The following is a 12,902-nucleotide window of genomic DNA, read 5'->3' as shown; positions in this document are numbered from 1 at the left end:
AGGCTAGAGCGCCGTGGCACGATCTTGGCTCACTGCAACTTCCACCTTTCAGGTTCAAGCAATTCTCATGCCTCGGCTTCCTCCTGAGTAGATGGGACTGGAGGTGTGAGCCACCATGCCTGGCTAATTTTTGTATTTTTAGTAGAGACAGCGTTTTAGCATGTTGGCCAGGCTGGTCTCGAACTCTTGACCTCAAGTGATCTGCCTGCCTCCACCTCCCAAAGTGCTGGGATTACAGGTGTGAGCCACCACGCTCAGCCTGCTTCCACTTATATGAAATACCTAAAGTATTTAAATTCACAGAACTAGAAAGTAGAGTAGTTGTTACCAGGGGCTGGGGGCTGGGGGATGAAGAGTTAATATTTACTTACTTATTTATTTATTTATTTATTTATTTTTTATTTTTTTATCAAGAGTTAATATTTAATGGGTACAGAGTTTCAGTCTGGGAAGATGAAACCATTCTGGAGGTGGATGGTGGTGATGGTTGCACAACAATGTGAATGTACTTCATGCCACTGAATTGTACACTTAAAAATGGTTATGTTATGTATATTTTATCACATGGAAAAAGTCTAGTCTGGATGTTTTCTCGATAGACCCTGAGACTCTTTCCAAGGTTTCCCACCACCCAAACCTCTCAGCACAGAGACAGCACCCAGCCAATCCCAGCGTCCTCCCCACCCTGACCTCTAGTCCTCCTTTAGCCTGGGGGCCCTTGCCCCCTTGAGATCTGATGAAGGACTCTTCATGTTGAGACTCCAGTTCATGGTCCCTACTCTGGATGGCCCTCTCAGCCTCCCTACTACCCAGAAGGCAACACCTGTCCTCCTGCGGGTCCCCTCTGACCTTCAATCCTCCCTTTTTCTTTATAAAGGTATGCATAGCAGCCCTGGAGGTTTCCACGGAGAGGCCATGTCAATATCCTCACTAGCACTAGGAGGCCTGGGCAGGGATTGGAGCACATCCTGGGAAAGTAGACACTAGGCAGTCACCATGTTAAGATGGCTCTAGAGGCTGGAAAACTGTAGCTCACAGCAGGATGTGGCACAGCCTCAGACTCCCATTGAAATTCATACTCTATACATTTGACATTTGGGAATGTCGGTGAAGTAGATTTGCATTTTCCATGGAGCACCCTCAGGGTGGGAGGAAGAAAGGCCCAGTAGAAAAAGCAAGGGTTCTTGCCATCTTGCCAACCTCTCTTCATTCTAAAAGTTTTTCAAACTCTCTTTGGTTTTCCCAACAGAAATTTGAATTCTTTCTCTTATTGTGATTTAAATTTTCCTTGACCTGATTATGAGTGAGGTTGAGAATCTTTTATTGATTATTTGGATTTCCTCTATTATAAAGTGCCTGTTCAAGCTTTGTCTGGCTTTCTGTGGGATTGTTTGCATTATTATATTTTTTATAGAGACAGGGTCTTATTGTCGCCCAGGCTAGAGTGCAGTTGGTGTGATCATAGCTCACTACAGCTTCAAACTACTGGCTTCAAGTGATCCCTGCTCCTTGGCCTCCCAAAGAGCTGGGACTACAGGTGTGCACCATCATGTCCTGGCTAATTTTCTTATTTATAGATTTTTTTTTTTTAACATTCTGGATACTAACGCTCTGTGGATTATATATGTTGCAAATATCTTCTCCCACTGCTTTGTATCTTTACATTCCATGGTATCTTTTGAGGAACCAAACGTTCTAAATTTTAGTGTAGTCAAATATTTTCATTATAGGAACTGGAGTGTGGCCAAGATGGCCAACTAGAAACAGCTAGGGTGCATGGCTCTCACAGAGAGGAATGAAAGAGGCAGGTAAATATAGCACCTTCAACAGAAACATCCAGGTACTTTCATTGGGAGTAATCAAGGAAACAACTTGACACACAGAGGATGGAGAAAAGCAAGGCAAAATGACAGCCCACCCAGGAGCAACACGGAGCCAAGGGAACCTCTTCTAGGCAAGGAAGTGGTGAGTGAATGTACCACCCCAGGAAACCACACTTCTCCCATGGATCTTTGCCACCCTTGGGTCAGGAGATCCCCTCGTGAATCCACTCCACCAGGGCCTTCAGTGTGACACACAGAGCAGCCACTCAGGCATGTGTGGAGACTCAGGAGCTTTACATACTCGGGCTCCAGGCTTCCTGGCAAAAGTAACTGCAACTCCAGCAAAGTGGGAGGTTAGACCCCCATACACACCCGTAGGAAGGAGGTTGAATCCAGGGGGCCAAGAAGCGACAGTCTGCAGACCTCCCTTCTAGGGTGCCTCACAGGGTAAGACCCACTCTCTTGGAATTTCAGCCAGCCACTGGCAACAGTGTTGCACCTACCTGGAATGGAGTTCCTATGGGGAAGGGAGGGCTTCCCTCTTTACTGTTCGGGCGACTCAACCATTCCAGCCTTTGGGCTGTGGGGAGTTGAAACCAACTGGGGGCAGAAGGGAGTCCCCAGCACAGCGTCATTGCTCTACCAAAATTTGGCCAGGCTGCTTCTTTAAGCAGGTCGCTGATCTATTCCTCCTCACTGGGCAGAACCTCCCACCTGGGGCCTCCAGCCCACCCCCACTAGTGTTCTTTGGTCAACAGAGATTTGAATTCTCCCTGGTGCAAGTTCCCCAGTGGAAGGGCAGGCCACCATCTTTGCTATTTGGGCAACTCAGCCCAACTCAGGGCAACAAAGCCTCCAACTCAGGCTTTGGAGAGCCCAAACTGACCGGGGCAGGAGTAGCACCCCAGCACAGCACAGCTGCTCTATGAAAGCATGGTCAGACTGCTTTTCTAAGCAAGTCCCAATCCCATTCCTCCTCAGTGGACAGAACCTCCCAACCGGGCCTGCAACCACCTCCACCAATGTTCTCCTACTGACAGAGATTTGAATTCTCCCTGGGACAGAGTTAGGGGGACAGGCTGCCATCTTTCCTGTTTGGGTGATTTAGCCATTCTAGCCCGCAGACTTTGGGGAGTCCAAACTGACCGGGGGCAGAAAGGATAACCCAGCACAGCACAGCTACTGTACCAAAATGTGGCCAGACTTCTTTAAGCGGGTCCCAAATCCGTTCCTCCTCACTGGGCGGGACCTCCCAACCAGGACCTCCAGCCACCACCACCAATGTTCTCTGGCTAACAGAGATTTGAAAACTTCCTGGGACAGAGCCCCCAGAGGGAAGGGCAGGTTGCCATCTTTGCTGTTTGGGTGACTTAGCCATTCCAGCTTCCAGGCTTTGGAGAGCTGAAGCCGATGGAGGGTGGAAGTGGTACCCCAACACAGCACACCTACTCTATGAAAGCGTGGCCTGATTGCTTCTTTAAGTAGATCTTCGATCCCGATCCTCCTGGGTGAGACCTCCCAACTGGGGTCTCCAGCCACCTCCTACAGATGCATTTGGGCCAGCAATAGGTCCATACCTCCCAAGGAGGAGCTCTCAGAGGAAGGGGCAGGCTGCCATCTTTACTGTTTTGCAGGCTTCACTGGTGATACCTCCAGGTACTGGAAAATCTGACGTGACTAGGGACTGGAGTGGACTCCCAGCAAACTGCAGCAAAGTGTCCAGTCTGTTAAAAAAAATCCAAAAGTCAGCAGTCTCAGAGACTGAAGATAGATAAACCCACAAAGATGACAAATAATCTGAACAATGATGCTGAAAACCCAAAAAGCCAGAGTGCCCTCTTTCCTCCAAATGACTGCATCACCTCTTCAGTGAGGGTCTGGAACCAGGCTGAAGCTGAGATGGCTGAAATGACAGAAGTAGAATTCAGAATATGGATAGGAACGAACTTCGGTAAGTGTTGGGGTCCGCGTGTTTCCTAAACAAAGGAATGAACACACAAGACAACACAAGACAAGACAAACATGGCGGCCGCCTCGAGCAGCACGCTCTGCTTTATTTTATACATGCTTGTGGAATTTTATCTCGTCACAAGAAACGAGTTGTTTTTATGTCACAAGTTGTTTTATGTCATGAGTTGTTTTCTGACCTTTCCCTAACTTTCCAATTTCTTAAGATGCTTAAACATTAACCAGTTCCCAGAGTCTGCTGTTTACAGCCAACTCCTTTGTTCTTCCTGTTTGCAGAGAAGAAACGTCATGCTTTGTTTGCAAGAGCATAACTATCAGGAACATCTCATTTGCGAGCACGTGGTCCTCTACAGTAAGTTACAGGAGTATGTTGTAACCCCATGCAAGGAAGCTAAAAATCATGATAAACCATTGCTGGAGCTGACAGACAAAGTAACCACTATAGAGAAGAATGTAAGTAATCTGATAGAGCTGAAAAACACACAACAAGAATTTCATAATGCAATCAGAAGTGTTTATAGCAGAGTAGACCAAGCAGAGGAAAGAATCTCAGAACTTGAAGACTTCTGTTCTGACATAAGACAGACAAGAATAGAGAAGGAAGAATGAAAAGGAATGAACACAACCTTTGAGAAATATGGGATTATGTAAAGAGACTGAATCTATGACTGACTGGTGTACCTGAAAGAGATAAGGAGACTGGAACCAGTCTGCAAAACATATTTCAGGATATCATCTATGAGAACTTCCCCAGCCTAGCTAGACAGGCCAACAATCAAATTCAGGAAATGCAAAGAACCCCAATAAGATATTCCACTAGAAGATCATCCCCCAGACACGTAACCATCCCCCAGACACGTCAGATTCTTCAAGATTGAAATGAAAGAAAAAATGTTAAGGGCAGCTAGAGAGAAAGGCCAGGTTACCCACAAAGGGAAGCCCATCAGACTAATAGCAGAACTCTCAGCACAAACCCTACAAGTCAGAAGAGACTAGGGAGCAATATTCAACATTCTTAATGAAAAGAATTTCCAACCCAGAATTTCATATCCGGCTAAATTAAGCTTCATAAGTGAAGGAGAAATAAGATCCTTTTCAGACAAGCGAGGGAAGTCATTACTGTCAGACCTGCTTTACAAGAGCTCCTAAAGGAAGCACTAAATATAGAAGGTAAAGACCATTGCCAGGCACTACAAAAACACACTGAAGTACACAGATCAGTGGCACTATAAAGCAACCACATAAACAAGTCTGCAAAATAACCAGCTAATATCATGATGACAGGATCAAATCCACACATATTAATACAACCTTAAATGTAAATGGGCTAATTTCCCCAATTAAAAGACACAGAGTGGCAAGCTGTATAAAGAACCAAGACTCATTGATATACTGTCTTCAAGAGACCCATCTCACATGCAGTGACACACAAAGGCTCAAAATGAAGGGATGGAGGAAAATCTACCAAGCGAATGGAAAACAGAAAAAAGCAGGGGTTGCAATCCTGGTTTCTGACAAAACAGACTTTAAACTGACAAAGATCAAAGAGGACAAAGAAAGGCATTACATAATGGTAAAGGGTTTGATTCCACAGGAAAATATAACTAGCCTAAGAATATATATGCACCCAATACAAGAGCACTCAGATTCATAAAGCAAGTTCTTAGAGATCTTCAAAGACATATAGACTCCCACATAATAATAGTGGGAGACTTTTAACACCCACTGACAATATTGAACAGATCATCCAAGACAGAAAATTAACAATGATATTTAGGACCTGAACTTGGGACTGAATCAAGTGGACCTCATAGATATCTACACAACTTTCCACCCCAAAACAGTAGAACATGCATTCTTCTCATTATCACATGGCACTTACTCTAAAATCAATAACATAATCAGAAGTAAAACACTCCTCAGCGAATGCAAAAGAACTGAAATCATAACAAACAGACTCTCAGACCACAGCACGATCAAATTAGAAGCCAAGACTAAGAAATTCACTCAAAACCATACAATTACATGGAACTTGAATAACCTGCTCTGACTTTTGGATAAGTAATGAAATTAAGGCAGAAATCAAGAAGCTCTTTGAAACAAAGACACATATCAGAATCTCTGGGACACAGCTAAAGTGCTGTTAAGAGGAAAAAGTGTCCTCATCAAAAAGTTAGAAGGATCTCAAGTTAATAACCTAACATCACAATTAAAAGAGTTAGAGAACCAAGAGCAAACAAATCTGAAAGCTAGCAGAAGACAAGAAATAACCAAAATCAGAGCTGAGCTGAAGCAGATAGAGACATAAAAAAAAAAAAAAAAAAAAATTCAAAAGATCAACAAACCCAGGAGCTGGCTTTTGGAAAAAATTAATAAAATAGATAAACTGCTAGATAGACTAATAAGGAAGAAAATGGAGAAGATTCAAATAAACACAATCAGAAATGATAAAGAGGATATCACCACTGACTCCACAGAAATATAGACAACTATCAGAGAATATGATGAACACCTCTATGCACATAAGCTAGAAAATCTAGAAGAAATGGATAAATTCCTGGACACATGCACCCTCCCAAGACTGAACAAGGAAGAAATTGAATCTCTGAAGAGATCAATACAAGTTCTGAAATTGAGGCAGTAATAAATAGCCTATCAACCAAAAAAAGCCCAGGACCAGATAGATTCACAGCTAAATTCTACCAGATGTACAAAGAAGATATGGTACTGTTCCTACTGAAACTATTCCAAAAAAATCAAAATGGAGACTCCCCACTAACTCATTCTATGAGACCAGTATCATCCTGATACCAAAACCTGGCAGAGACACAACAAAAAAAGAAAACTTCAGGCCAGTATCCTTGATGAACATCAATACAAAAATCTTCAACAAAATACTGGTAAACAGAATCCAACAGCTAGGCAGAGACACAACAACAAAAAAGAGAATTTTAGACCAATATCCCTGATGAACATCTATGCAAAAATCCTCAATAAAATACTGGCAAACCGAATCCAGCAGCACATCAAAAAGCTAGTCCACCATGATCAAATAGGCTTTATCCCTGGGATGCAAATTTGGTTCAGCATACACAAATCAATAAATGTGATGCATCACATAAACAGAACTAAAGATAAAAACCACATGATTGTCTCAATAGATGCAGAAAACGCTTTCTATAAAATTCAACATCTATTCATGTTAAAAACTTTCAATAAACTAGGTATTGAAGGAACATACCTCAAAATAATAAGAGCCATCTATGACAGACCCACAGCCAACATCATACTGAATGGGCAAAAGCTGGAAGCATTCCCCTTGAAAACTGGCACAAGACAAGGATGCCCTCTCTCACCACTCCTATTCAACATAGTATTGGAAGTTCTGGCCAAGACAATCAGGCAATAGAAAGAAATAAAGTGCATCCAAATAGGAGAAAAGGAAGTCAAACTATTGCTGTTTGGAGGTGACATGATCCTATACCTAGAAAATCCCATCATCTCAGCCCCAAAGCTTCTTAAGCTGATAAGCAACTTCAGCAAAGTCTCAAGATACAAAATCAATGTGCAAAAATCACTAGCGTTTTTATTCACCAACAACGTTCAAGCCGAGAGCCAAGTTATGAACGAACTCCCATTCACAATTCCCATGAAAAGAATAAACTACCTAGGAACACAGCTAACTAGGGAGGTGAAAAGATCTTGGCAAGAACTACAAACCACTGCTGAAAGAAATCAGACATGACACAAACAAATGAAAAACAAATTCCATACTCATGAATAGGAAGAATCAATTTTATTAAAATGGTCATACTGCCTAAATCAATCTATAGATTCAGTGCTATTCCCATTAAACTACTGTTGACTTTCTTTACAGAACTAGAAAAAAATATTTTAAAATTTATATGGAACAAAAAAAGAGCTTGAATAACCAAAGGCAATTCTAAGCAAAAAGAACAAAGCTGGAGGTATCACACTACCTGACTCCAAACTATACTGCGAGGCTACGGTAACCAAAATAGTGTGGCACTGGTACAAGAACAGACACATAGACCAACGGAACAGAATCAAGAACCCAGAAATAAGACCACACACCTACAACCATCTGATCTTTGACAAAGTCAATAAAAACAAGCAATGGGGAAAGGATTCTCTATTCAATATATGGTGATGGGATAAGTGGCTAGCCACATGCAGAAGACTGAAACTGGACCCCTTTCTTACACCATATACAAAAATTAACTCAAGATGGATTAAAGACTTAAATGTAAAACCCCAAACTATAAAAACCCTGGGAGACAACGTAGGCCATACCATTCAGGACATAGGCATAGGCAAAGATTTCATGATGAAGATGCCAAAAGCAATTGCAACAGAAGCAAAAATGGACAAATGGGATCTAATTAAACTTAAGAGCTTCTGCACAGCAAAAGAAACTATCAACAGAGTAAACAGACAGCCTACAGAATGGGAGAAAATTTTTGCCAACAAAGGTCTCATATCCAGCATTTATAAGGAACTTAACAAATTTACAAGAAAAAACAACCCCATAAAAAATGGGCAAAGGGCATGAACTTTTCAAAAGAAGGCATACATGCAGCCAATAATCAAAAAAAAAAAAAAAAAAAAAAAAAAAAAAAAAAAAAAAAAAAGAAAAAATCACCCCCAAACAAACTTCATTTAAAAAAAAAAAAAAAAAAAAAAAAAAAAAAAAAAAAAAAAAAAAAAAAAAAAAAAAAAGAAGGCATACATGCAGCTCAACATCACTGATCATTAGAGAAATGCAAATCAAATCAAAACCACAATGAGATACCATCTAACAACAGTCAGAATGACTACTATTAGAAAGTCAAAAAATCACAGATGCTGGTGATGTTGTGGAGAAAAAGGAATGCTTATACATTGTTGGTGGGAGTGTAAATTAGTTCAACCATTGTGGAAGACAGTGTGGTGATTGCTCAAAGACCTAAAAACAGAAATACCATTCGACCCAGCAATCCCATTACTGGATATATACCCAAAGGAATATAAATCATATTATAAAGACGCATGCATGCGTATGTTCATTGCAGCATTTTTCACAATAGCAAAGATACAGAATCAACCTAAATGTCCATCAGTGAGAGACTGGATAAAGAATATGTGGTACATACACACCATTGAATACTATGCAGCCATAAAAAAGAACAAGATCATGTCTTTTGCAGGGACGTGGCTGGAGATGGAGGCCATTATCCTTAGCAAGCTAACACCAACAGAAAACCAAATGCCACATGTTCTTATTTAGAAGTGGGAGCTAAGTGATGAGAACACATGGACACAAAAAGGGGAATAACACACATTTCAGCCTTTTGGAGAGTGGAGAGTAAGAGGAGGGAGAGGATCAGCAAAAAGCACTAATGGATACTAGGCTTAATACCTGGGTGATGACATAATCTGTACAACAAACCCCCATGACACAAGTTTACCCATGTAACACACCTGCACTTGTATCCCATAACTTAAAATAAAAGTTAAAAAAATAGGTACTGCTTTTTGTTTTGTTTAGGAATTCCTTCTCTACCTTGAGATGATGATATTTTCTTGTATAGGATCTTAAAAACTTTATAGTCTTTTCTTTCACATCTATGTCTTTAATTGACCTGGAATTGCATGAGGCAGGGCTCTGGTTTAGCTGTTTCCATATTAATACTCATTTGTTCCAGCACATTTTTTGCAAAGACTTATTTTCCTGCTGATTTGCATTGCTGCCTCTTACATTTCAAGGGTTCATAGATACGTGGGTGTGGGTCTTCCTCTGGGTTCTCTATTCTGTGCCATTGCTCTATTTGTCTCTCCTTAAACTAATATCACAGTGTCTTAAATATTCTAACTTTATAATACGTATTGGTATCTACAAGAGCAAGTTCTCCCACCTTGTTATTTTTCTTTAAGAATGTCTTGGCTATTCTTTATCCATATTCATTTTAAGCTGGCCTGTCAACTTCTCCCAGCACACCCCAAAATGTTGGGACTTTGAGATTGCATTGATTCTATAAATCAGTTTCAGTAGAATGACATTTTTACAATATTGAGACTTCTAGTTCATAAACACGGTATATTCACTTTGTGTGTGTGTGTTTGTGTGTATGTGTGTCTCCCAATAAAGTTTAAATTTTTTTTTTTTTTGAGATGGAGTCTGGCTCTGTCGCCCAGGCTGGAGTGCAGTGGCCAGATCTCAGCTCACTGCAAGCTCTGCCTCCCGGGTTCACGCCGTTCTCCTGCCTCAGCCTCCCGAGTAGCTGGGACTACAGGCACCTGCCACCTCGCCCGGCTAGTTTTTTGTTTTTTTTTTTAGTAGAGACGGGGTTTCACCGTGTTAGCCAGGATGGTCTCGATCTCCTGACCTCGTGATCCGCCCGTCTTGGCCTCCCAAAGTGCTGGGATTACAGGCTTGAACCACTGCGCCCGGCCTAAAATTTTCTTAATAGAGAACTTCTTTTGTTATGTTTATTCATGGGAACTTGGTATTTTGGCATTACATTAAAAACTGCAATTTCTTTTAAAATATCATGTTAATAAATGTCTTTTTCTGGTATAAAGAAATGCAATTGATTTTTACAGATTGATTTTGTATCCAGCAAGCTTGCTAAACTCTCTTATCGATACTAAAACCGTATCTGTAGATCCTTTTGAATTTTCTACGTATACAAATACATCACCTATGAGTAGTGACAGATTTTCTTCTATTTTTCTTAGTTTTCTATCTTTTATTTATTTTTCTTTCCTTACTTCACAGACTGGGATATCTTCTAAAATGCTGAATAGAAGTAATAACATCAGGCATCCTTGTTATAGATCTCAAAGGGAAAGATTTCATCATTTTACCATTAAGCATAATGTTTCCTCTAAGTGTATTGCAGATATTCTTTATCAGACTAAGGAAATTCCCTTCTATTCCTAGGTTTGCTAAGAGCTTTTATCATGAATGCATGTTGATTTTATCAACTATTTTTTCCACATATATTGAGATGATCATATGTGTTTTATTCTTCAATCTTTTAATGTGGTGAATCCCATTAAGTTATTTTCTAATGTTAAAATAATTCATATTCCAGGTAGACCCAACATGGTTATCGTATGTTATTACCATTTTTTTTTGTATTACTAGTTATGTGTTCTAACTTTGAAGGATTTTTGTATCTATGTTTATGAGTGAGATTTAGGGGACTACATGGCCCGATTTACCTGGAGCAACTCCAGTTTACACTAGTTTTTCTGCATCATTATTGATAGCACTTACACTCTTAAAGTGCCTGGGTTTGGACAATAAAGTATATGGTCACTCTAGTAAGAATGGCCTGTGATATTATCTTCTCCTGTTATCTTTGTCCAGTTTTGGTACCACAGCAATGTTTTCTCATTCTATATTTCCCAGAACAGTTTGTATAAGATTGGAACAGTCATTTTCCTTGAATGTTTGGTAGAATTCACCATTAAAGCCATTTGGGGGTCAAAGTTTCCTTACCGAATCTATTATTTTATAGGTTATAGAGTTATTACTGTTTTCTATTTTTTAGTCAACTTTGAGGTTATAATTTTATAGTAATTTGTCAAGTTTTTCTAAATTATGTTAGCATAGGGTTTTTCAAAATATGTGCTCATCTTTTTAATGTCTGCAACATTAAAGGTTCTGATATTGGTTATTAGTTCTCTCTACTTTATTATTTCATTAGAGGTTTGTTAATTGTTTTAATCTTTTCAAAAGCTTTGAGCTTTGTCGATCCTCTCTATTAAATGGTAATTTTCTATTTCATTACTCTTTACTATTTATTACTTCCTTTCATACTCTTTTTTTTTTTGAGATGGAGTCTCAGTCTGCCACCCAGGCTGGAGTGCATTGGTGTGATCTCAGTTCACTTCACTTCGCCTCCTAGGTTCAAGCTATTCTTCTGCCTCAGCCTCCCAAGTAGCTGGACTACAGGCGTGTGCCACCACACCCACCTAATTTTTGTACTTTTAGTGGAAATGGGGTTTCACCATGTTGGCCAGGCTGGTATCAAAACTCCTGACCTCAAGTGATCCGCCAGCCTCAGCCTCCCAAAGTGCTGGGATTACAGGCATGAGCCACTGTACCCAGCCTTCTTTCATATATTTTATTTGGGTTTATTTTGCGGTTTTTTGCCATATTTCTTGACATGGATCCTTAATTTTTTACTTTTCATGCTGTACTTTTTTTTCTAATGTATGTACTAAATCAAACATTTTTTCTGTAAAGGGTCAGATAGTAAATATATTTGTCTCGGCAGGTCTCTGTCTGAACTACTCAATTCTGCCATTGTAGGGCAAAAACAGCAATAGGCAGTAAATAAACAAACAGAAGTAACTTTGTCTCAATAAAAGTTTATAAAATCGGGTTGTGGGCTGGATTTTGCCAATTTTGTTCTAAACTTTGCTCTGTGTATTGCTTTAGCAACATCCCACAGACTTTGATGTTATACTTTTTTATTAGTTTAAATGTTTTATAATTTCAATTTTGAGTTATTCTTTGCACAAGGGTTATTTTTGAAATGTTTCTTAATGCCTAAGTATTTAGGCATTTCTAGTTTTCTTTTTTTTTTTTTCATTTGTCTGTTTTGCAACTGATTTCTATTTAATTACATTATGGTCAGAGAATATGCTCTAGCTCAGTGCTATTTAAAAGAAATATAATGCAAGCCTCACATGTAATTTAAAATTTTCTGGTAGCTATATTGGGAAAGTAAAAGAAGCAGGTGGAAATTAATTGTAATATATTTTATTTGACACAATATATTATATCCAAATACTATATCATTTCAGCATGCAATGAATATGAAAAATTACTGATATTTTACATTTCTTTTTTGACAATGTCTTCAAATACAGTGTTGATACATCTTAATTAGGGCTAGCCTTATTTCAAGTGTTCAGCATGTGCCTAGTGGCTACTGTATTGGACAGTGCAGCTACAGATGATGTCATGGTTTGAAATTTATTAAGACTTACTTTATTGTCTAGTATAATGTCAATTTTTATAAATGCTCCATGTATAATTGAGAAGAGTCTGTATTCTTCAGTTATTGGATACAGCATTTTATCTATGTTTATTTG

This window comes from Rhinopithecus bieti, unplaced genomic scaffold (assembly GCF_001698545.2).
Source record: "Rhinopithecus bieti isolate Rb0 unplaced genomic scaffold, ASM169854v2 scaffold_63069, whole genome shotgun sequence".
Lineage (NCBI taxonomy): Eukaryota > Metazoa > Chordata > Mammalia > Primates > Cercopithecidae > Rhinopithecus > Rhinopithecus bieti.
The sequence above is the reverse complement of the archived record's forward strand: the minus strand, read 5'-3'. Positions refer to the sequence as shown.